Source organism: Triticum dicoccoides, chromosome 4A (assembly GCF_002162155.2).
Source record: "Triticum dicoccoides isolate Atlit2015 ecotype Zavitan chromosome 4A, WEW_v2.0, whole genome shotgun sequence".
NCBI classification, from domain to species: Eukaryota; Viridiplantae; Streptophyta; class Magnoliopsida; order Poales; family Poaceae; genus Triticum; species Triticum dicoccoides.
Window position 1 is genome coordinate 692950532 of NC_041386.1, and position 10182 is coordinate 692960713.

The 10182-nt window shown below is 42.8% G+C and overlaps 1 pseudogene; it reads left to right on the forward strand.

Annotated features, from left to right (window-relative positions):
- Positions 1-6571: 6571 nt before the first annotated feature.
- Positions 6572-9408, forward strand: LOC119284109 (annotated as a pseudogene).
- The last annotated feature ends 774 nt before the right edge of the window (positions 9409-10182 follow it).

Consider the following 10182-nt stretch of genomic DNA (forward strand, 5'->3'; position numbering starts at 1 on the left):
ATATTATTGTTGAATATGCATGTTTGTATGTTCATATATATGCAAAGATCGAATATGTCAAAATTTTATGATTTTTTTCTATTCATAGAATTTGTATGATTTTTTCCTGTTGTAATTTTGTTCATAGAATTTTAATGATTATTTTGTTTATAGTATTTTCTTTGTCAACTTATTGTGTATGTATAGGAAAATTGTGTATGATATAAGTCATTTATGAATATGTTCATAGAATTTTTCTTTGTCAACTACTTTATTTTACTATATATAGAAGTAGTTTGTTTTTAGTAAGTACTACTTTATTTATTTATAGTAAGTGCTTAGTAGTTGAACTAGTTGATTTAATTAATAAAACTACTTTATTTAACTATATAAAGAAGTAGTTCCCGCATCGACGTCGGCGATGCATATCCCGCATCCTCGTCGTCGTCGACTCGGCGGTGGAGGCCTGCTTGATCAGGGCCATGTTCGGGACTAGGCTCCGCCGGGCTGGTATTGGGAGGTGCTACCTTCCGGAGGACGTAGGTTGGTGAGGAGGCAGCCCGTTGTTGACCCGATCCTTATTTGGTGGCGGTCGCGTGGGCCAGTGACGGTGCAGAGGCTTCCGGACACCGCGGAGGTGGTACGTCACCGTGTCAGCGAGGAGGACGAGCACGTCCGTCGCTACATGGTTGCGTTGGAGGGCAGGTTCGACAATACCTGGCAGGTTTTTCAGGGATCTCACTCGAGCTATGATCCTGTGATCGTTCCTTATCTTTGGGTGTCCACCGCTCACGACGATACCCGTCGGGCACTACGGTTCTAGCTGTATTAATTAGCGATGCTATATGTATGATAGTATTCGAGGAGTATTCGACAATGTACGGACATAAGAGATGATGTACTTTTGGTTATAATTGAATGGATGCTAATTTGAATACTACTTTATTTTACGATTTGGTTTTGCTTATTGAATGCTCATATTGGAAAAGTACTCCTACTTTGAATGCTAAAATTGAAGAGCTAGGAGCCCCCTCCATCATACACGCCGTCGTGGGGGTAGCTTCTCCTTCATTCCCATGTGCTAGACAATTTGTTGTAATAATGCACTCGGGAATGAAAGGACGAGCTACGTACCATCACCGATAGTCAACCCGTGATTAATAATAATGATCTAATTTAGGTTTTTTAATACATATATTTTATATTTGAATTATGAACTTAGGCCGGAAATGCCGTAGTCGGACGACGAAAACCGCCCGGGGGAGTGCGACTGGTGCCACGACGACCGAGGTATGTGCGACAGGTTCATTTAGCTGGACGAAGATCGGCGCTTCAGCATTAAGCTCGAGGAGACCTTCGATGTTCATACGGTACACAACGACGACAATAGTTTTTTCGTAATTAAGCACGACTTCAACTATTTTAACGTGTATTTTTCATCTTTTCCAATTCGACTAGCTTATCCCATGCTATTCAAGACGCTATGTCTTGGAGAGGATGGGTTTTGAAGACCATGAAAGTATGGAAACCAAAAAATACTCCTAAGGACCCATCATGGTGTGGATTTTCAAGTAAAGTTGTACAATGCTGAGAGTGTAACCCATTTTGGTTGCAAAAATTGGGAAGCACTTTGCAAGATGTATGGTTTTGATGAGGGTATGCTTGTCACCATGGATCTTGGTGATCATACAATCCAGCAAGACAATATGGGCATTTGGGTCCTTGTGGATACACCTCCAATTTTTTTTCCATGTGAGCTTAACATAGTTATTAAGTAATTTATATTATTTATTTCAAAATAGTTGACAGCTTGTTTCCATTGACAGCTTATTTTCATTCTTCAAAGAATGTGCGGAAAATGGTAGACAAAACCCACTACACCGATGGCTCCGAATTAACTTATAAGGAGAAAAATCATCTGATCGCATTTTGTACTGATCTTGAGAATTACAATATCTATAATCGAACTCCTCAACATTATGGTCAATACGTGCCACTAGTGCACGTGTTGAACTATGGTAATTACCATGGAGATACCCTGGTAAGATTTTTTACTATTACGACATCCTTGCATCTTTTTAAATACTTCTAAAACTAGTACATCATTGCTAACTACGAAGTTATTACTATGTTTTTCAACAGATAATCCCGAATGATTGTGTGCATCATCTGATGTATACGCACGGTCGCCTTGATGTTTTGAACATACAACCAGGTCGTCCTACGAATCTCAATTGTCCATACCAGATTTCTAAAAGAAGTGAAGACATGACAATCAAAATATGGAAAAAATGTATGGACAGTCGTAAGGAGCTTCTTGCAAGCATAAGGAGGTGAAGCGCGAGAATTGGAGACAAGATGATCTCCATTCTTCATAATGGAGAGTCAGGGTCTATATTGTTTTGTGCTATTTTACCTTAAGGGTGTTTAGGTCCTACCTGATACTGATGATCATGTGCTAAGAACAATTATGTAGGGTTTGGTTCGATGACTATGAGGATGATGATCGTATGACTTGTTATTAATAACGAGTAGAAGTTGTATGATGATGCATGATTAGTAGGACTTGTTATTATATATGATGATGTATGATGCGAGCATGCATGAGTTATTATATATCAACGAGTGAAATGAACATAGCAGTATAAGAGAGGACACTTCTCTCTATTAGCTAGCTAATAACAACCTAAAATTAACCCCCAAAACCCCTAAACCAGCCATTTAAAAAAAAACATCAACTGCTGACACGTGGAAGCCTTTTGGTCCTGATTTATGTCACCAACCGGGACCAAAGGCCCCCTTGCCTGGGCTGCTCACAGTGGCCACGTGGAGACCCATCTGTCCCGGTTCGTGTTAGAACCGGGACTAAAGGGTGAAGGCATTAGTAACGACCCTTTAGTCCCGGTTCAAGAACCGGGACTAAAGACCCTTATGAACCGGGACAAATGCACCCTTTTCTACTAGTGTTCCAACAAGGCTTCTTCTTTGGTCTGAATAGATGCTATTTTTCCCGGGAAAAGTATAGGCCGAAGGCACTTTCCTATGAAATGAATAGTGCTGATTCCTACAGAGCGAGCGGGCTTACAAATGTTCCAGTGAATTTGGACCTGCAAAATTCGGCTCCGTTCGGTTCATGGAAAATGCGCAGGAATTTTAGAGAAACACTGTTTCCGTAGGAACCTTTTCCTTGGCAGCGTTCGGAACGTAGGAATAGCTGCCGGGCCATCCTCCGGTAAGTCTCATCCACCCATAGTTTTTAAAGGAAAAATAACATCTGCCCTGAGCTCTTGTTTTTGCACAGGCCCGAGGCACGGGGAAGGAAAAGCCTGCTTCAACCATCTACATGGGACCCACATCCTGGCAGAACAGATGATTTGTGCAAGCTGCACGCACTGAGCTGTACTTTTTCACATATAAAAAACGTTGGCTGGGGCTACCCTGTGTAGATTTCTCCTCTTAGTTTTCCTACGTTCCGAACAGCGATTCTTTTCTTATTTCCCTGTTTTGGGGACCCGCAGGATTGAACTGCAGAGCCAACGCTATTCCTGTGTGGTTTTATATTCCTTTGTTTTACTAACCTGCATACCGAACGAGGCCTTCATGTGTGATTACTCTGCCCCGACGCAGCCTAATGTTATAGTGTTGCATGTGGCCATTAATTTTCTTCAGATGATAAGAGCGTGCACGAGACTGTTATATTTTTATAAGTCAGTTGCTACCGATTGAGTAGACAAATCATTGACCAGTTGAAATCATGAATCAAATTTAAAACAGAAACACTAACGCTCATAGGTGTGGGCGTTTCCCAACTCGCCCACACGCCTGGATCGTCGTTCGCTGTCTTTTGCATGAATCTTTACATTAAAAGGTGAATTTGGTGTGCCACGTAGGACGGGGCTGGTATGTGGGCGTTGAAGAATTTATCCACACGCTCGCACCACACTGTTTGTCAGCTGCACTGTGTGGGCGAACTAGTTTCTGCCCACACAGCCAGCCACCCAGTTCATGCGCGTGTGGGCGAACTGTTTTTCGCCCACAGGACACTCCTACGTTGTGGATGGCAACTGCAGTTAGGCGAACGTGACAACTAGATAAACACACATGGCAACTGTGATTCTTTGCTAGACGGCAACTGCAGTTGCGCGTACGTGGCAACCAGATAAACACACATGGCAACTGTGATTAACAATACATGGCAACTATGGTTGAACCACACATGACAACTAGGTAAACACACATGGCAACTACTGTTTGACCATATGTGGCAAGTAGTTAATCACACACAGCAACTATGGTTGGACCACACGTGGCAACTAGATAAACACACATGGCAACTACTGTTTGACCATATGTGGCAAGTAGTTAATCACACACGGCAACTATGGTTTGATTACACGCGGCAACTATCGTAAATTAGACATGGCAACTATAGTTCACTAAAACAGATAGAGTTGTCATGCTTTTACAACTACACTTGCCATCCCGAATAACTACATCTGCCAACCAGGATGGCAACTAAATCGTCGTCCCACGGTGTACCTAACGTTGCTGCGCCAGGACGTGTGGGCATTTTTGCTTCGTGCCACACGCGCGGGGTGAAGATGAGTAGTACTTATTGATGTGTGGCACGAAGTAGCCCTGCCCACACGTATGTGCAATTCTAATATCCGCCCACACGCAGCCCGTGTGGGCTGCCTCCTGCTCACACTGCACATGATGTGTGGGTGCATGTCGAATATACCACACGTGTGGCAGTTATCTGCGTCCATTTAAAATCGAACACCTCACTTCAACAAGAGAGCTCAATGGGAAAATATTGACTAAGTAAAAATTAGGAATCCAAATCAAAATTGTCCTTGGCTGAATTAGAGGCCTTCACCCATCGGGAGCTTATTTTTAGTAGATAGGAGAATGGTGCATTAACGTTTAACTTCAATACTTGCGTTGGTTCAGATTTGGTACTTCAACCCATTTTGGCCAACGTTTTCATGCACTTACAATTTAAATTTTAATTGAACTATATTCATTAAATATCTAGAAAAAAAGAAGACAAGAAAATAAAATGAAATAATGAAAAGATAGAAAAAATGAAGAAAAGAAAAGAACAGAAAGATAAAGAAAGAAAGAAAATGCCGAGTGCTTTATAAGGAACACCCGGCAAAGGTTGGCCTTTTGCCGAGTGTTTTTGTATTTGTGAAGTGTAACACTAGGCAAAGTAATTAAAGCGATTCCAGTAGTGACATCCATAGAAACGCGTGATCTTCAGTTGAGATGGATTTAACAACCACCCGTGGAAATGCTAATATTTTTTCATTGCTCCCACACAACCCACCGCATGCCACCGCGTTGTGAGGATAACTAGAGTTGTCTTGCGTAGAATGCATGTCTCTAGCATGGTTCTGACATTAACCCCAATAGTATGCAGTATGAATGATCTTCCCAATCTACCATAATACTAGTAATAATGTATAGTCTCACAGTTTAAACTCGTGGTACCCTGATTCAGACATTTATATCGGCCAACTGATAAGAACATGCGCTGCCCCTTATGGTTTGTGACATGCTCCTTCAACTCTCACTTTGACTGAATTGCCTTTAAAATGCGCCCCATTGCCCCGCCCTCGCCCCCTCGCCACTCATGAGACACATGCTCACCCGTAAGGTCATTTTAGTGGGAAGGATTGCTCAAAATCATTATCAGCCATTGACCGGTCTCTTGTAGGTTGAAAAACAATTCGATACCTTACTGTTTTTTTCGAGTGATTCTATTGTTTGCTACAGTGTGAAGTGGTTTCACTTAGTTTTATCCTGTTGCTATGAAGGCCTACAATTAGTACATAAGAAATGTGTTGTGACAGTGTAAACTTGTTGGATTAGCTAAAATTAGAGTTCAGATCAAATTGGGAGTTGGAGGCATCTAGAAAGTTTTATCAAGATTACCTCCATAAGCTTGTGACAAATATATTTAAGAAAGCCTAACTTTACTTCTTTTATTAATTGATAACATTTTTAAAACTCATCCATATATTAATTACTAAGGTGTAACACAATCGGTCTTTACAGAATCCGTCTGGTACACCCCGCTAAAATTAACCCATCCAAACAAGAATCAAGACGAAATTTAGAAATCTCGCGGGCCACTTTGTTCTTGTCCCTATTAATCCATGACATGTTACACTGTGGAATAAGTTGAACGACACTTAAGGCTTCCCTCTTTAAATCCACGAGAGTTGAGTTATCCAGAACATTATTAGACAAATAATTTTTCGTAAAAAATAGTTAGTCTCCAAAATGACGGTCTTATGCAAATATGCAGTGAAACTGCAATATACAATCCCACTAAACAAGCTCGCAGTTCTATTTCCTCGACATTTGAGCAGACTGGAAGTAAATACCATGAAGAAATGAGCACCGATCCCTCATGATCTCTCACCACCATGCCAACCCTTGCAAATCCTCTGCCACCATGAAGCTAGTATCCGCATATTGACCGAGAAACATGATTTTAGTTTTTTTTTTCTTTGAAGGGTGGAAACAATTTTATTGTTATGTTAAAGCTGTAACATTTTTTTTATGAAGTTAAAGCCGTAACATGATCGTAATATTCAATTTCGGCCTGACTATCAGGTAAAATAATACTAGTAGAAAGCCCATTAGCCCCCTGCCCTGGGTTCAAAAGTAGAAAGCCCATTAGCCGCTATTGCGAAGAGTCAGCAGCGAAGTCGCGTCCGCGACGAAGTAGCACCGGCGCTCGCCGGAAAACCGTGTTTCAATCCGTCCGTGTCGGCGGAGGAAGGAGATCACGGAGGGTGGAGGAGAAGGTCGGTTCCTCCAATCCCTCCTTTCTTCGCCTTTTCCGTCCGTGAATCTGTCCTTGCGGGTCGATCCCGCGGCGGCCATGGAGCCGGATCTGGACTTGGCGGCCATGAGAAAGAAGCTAGAGGATGCGGTGCTCGGCACCTGGCTGTGGGACAAGGAGCTGGACTCCATCGTGCAGGAACAGAAAGAGCGAGACGACGAAGGCGATTACGGGTACTACGAACCAGACGAACCGCACGAATCAGACCAAGAAGAAGAGGAGCTCCACTATGGTGGTTCTTGGGGGTACGGGTATACGTTCTACCACGAGGACGGGAACCCTTATTACGTCGCCGACATGGAGGAGAGGTGGGAGAATCAGATGCGGTTTCCTCCGACCATGTCCAGCGCCAAGAGACCGCGGGGGATCTGGGAAGGGTCCCTTCAGGTCGAGGGCCCGTGCCATCAGCTCGATCCAAGTCTGTTATCTGCGCAAAGCTTGCGTAAGTGGCCACGCTTAATTGCAATTGTGTGGTTTTTATTTTGCGAATCCACTTAGTTTTAAGAATATATGGTGACTAGATTTTATATAATCTGAACCCAAAGATTCTAGAACATCACAGCCTGACAGATTGGTGGTCAATTTCTAAACATCAAGCGCCCGTTGGTTCGTAAGTAGAATTTTTGATATATACTGTTTGTTAGAATTTATGTTCTTATTTTCAATTGCAGGATTGAAAATCATATGTACTTTTCTTATGGTTTTTTGGCATGCAATTCCAAACAGAAGTTTTGATTCAGTCCAATCTTATGAAAAAAATATTTGTTTTTGACAGCTGTGGCATGCACCTTATCCTTCAGGAAAATTTCTTACGTTTTTTTATGTGAATCCACTTAGTTTTGAATCCTGCAAACCAACCGAATTATCAGGCCTCAAATATGTTTGTACCGGTGACAAAATTTTAAAAAGTTTGACGGTATGCCTTTATTAAAAAAAGTTTGCATGTACATGCCCATTTGTAGCTCAAGCAAGTCATATTCTGTATTTCTACACCATGTCCAATGATTTGCTTGTGAACCAAGGGAAGGGAGTTCCATAAGTCATAAAAACATACCTAAGCATATGTAAGGAGAAAAATCGAGAGAAGTCTTCCTTGGGTTCTATTCTAATATTCCCAAGTTCTAATCCGTATGACGTTATACATGTATCCACATCACAACTTTTGATATCTAATGATTTGTTTTCATATTGCCTGCAGTGCCTCCATTGCCCAGATGGGAAAACCGTTGGGTCGACAAAAGAGAGAACGAACCTTGTCGACGGGCTATCCAAGTTTTTAGTTTGAATTTATTGTCTCCTCATGATGCCGCGTTAGAGGTGTACGGTATGATTGCGTTCCGAGATGTACGTAACAACCAACTACGCAACTATATCTTTGAATACTCTAGAGACAAACCATGTAAGCTTAAGCCGGTGAGTTATGTTGTACCTTTTTCTTATTGTCTCTTTATTGAAGACTATTGAAGAAACCTGCAGGATATATGTCTAACTATACAATATACAGGGTTCTTGTAAGCTTCAACCTCTACTTAACCCGCATCAAGGCATCTATGCAGTTGGGCTTGTGCTAATTGAATATCGTTTGCTAATTAAAGACCAAGAAGGTGAAGATGATAAGGTGTTAATAGACGGATATTCGGTCTATGCTCCATCTTTCTATGCAGAATATGAAAGGCTCCATTGGCACATTAACACTGGCCACCACGGCAGCGTCGATCTAAGAATGGCTTCTATCCCAAAGGCCGTATTGGCTGTGTTGGGGTTTGAGGTGCATCATCTTGGGGACAATTTGTTTGATTCACTTACAATAACTGCGGTTTATCGTACCATGCAAGGGGGTGCTTTTTCAGTCTTCAATGGCAAGTTGAGTGTTTGCAGGCTGCCACCGGTCACAGTTTGTGTGGATTACACCAAGAATTTGACTATAGACTTGTACACGTACAACAGTCACTCAGGTGATGATAATTGCTATCCTGATGGCGTTGTTGGTGATTCGAAAATTCCTGGATATTTTCATTACGACATTGAGGATATTATGTCTGACACCGTGTGGTTTAAACCGCAGAAGAGTGGAAGCTCGACAAAATATTCAAGTAATTTGTACGGTCTTGTAATGTCAGTGAAGGTCACATGGTCTAGCTTGTGTGTACCATGTCAGTAAGATTTATATGTGCAAGGTTTGTACAATATACTTCCATATAAAAGTGTTCTCTTAGTTAGAATTGATTAATTTAGAGTTATTTTCACTCTTTTACCCGCAAGTTTCATCGTTTGTGACATATATTACTAAATTTATACTCCATTTAAGCAAACTCGTCCCACATTTTACCCCATTTAGTATTTTCCTCAGTGTTAGTGCTGATTGGTCGTGCCACCTTTGAGGTTTCTCATTCTTTGGTTTTTGTCGCTTAGTCTTTTTTTCAGCAGCAAACCGTCCGGCGCACTGGTCCACTGCTCCTGCCACTCGCACGACCTCCGCTCCCTTCGTGAAGCCTGTTGGAGAGATTGTCGTTGCCGCCCCTCCACCTGTGGAAGTTGTTGCTCCGACGCGGGTGGACAACGGCAAGTAGGACACGAGGGAGGTGCCAACGGAGTGGGGTGGCGTGGGATGTTGCCGCCGGGCGCCACTATCTCTCTCGGTGTGCTGTTGCAGCTGCCTTGCACGCCGGTGTATCGCACACGAGCTGCTTGATGGAATGCACTCCCTCTAGCTGAGGGACAAATAGCTCTTCTCGCGGGCATACATGGTGCCTCACATTGAGGACCACCCGTACCAGTGCGCCCCCAAGGTGGCATTCCTCCCTGGTGTGCATGTGTGTTGTGTGCGAGCTCGTGGGTGTGTTGCGTATGTGCTCAATTGACCCACGGCAGCCCGAGCGCCTCGCCCATCCCCTCCCTCGTCCACGCGTGGTGCCGAAGTCGATGGCTTGTCGCGAGCTTGGTGCAGTTGTTGTGCTTTCGCTGGCAAAGAGCTAAAAAGCATGGACGCGGGGTGGAAAGAGGGGGATACGCATACGTGGAAACGAGATATATAAAATAAAATAAAAATAAGCCATGTAATATAGAGTTAAGACAGAAAATTAATGAGAAAGAGATCAGAATACTGCCCCATCCATTGTCTCTTCTATCAAATGCTTGATGCTTGATTGATCCTTTTCCCGTGTCATTGCAAGTTGCATCTTCGCTCTCACCCCTGGGCAATCGATTGGCTACCAGTTGTGTCGGTCCCAGATGCAATGCTACCTAAAAACAAGCAGCCAAGTAGCAAGAATTCATCATTCAAGATTCAGCAGCACTGCAAGCATTCAAGTATTCGACTACTCAAGGGAGTAGCAGTTGGCGAG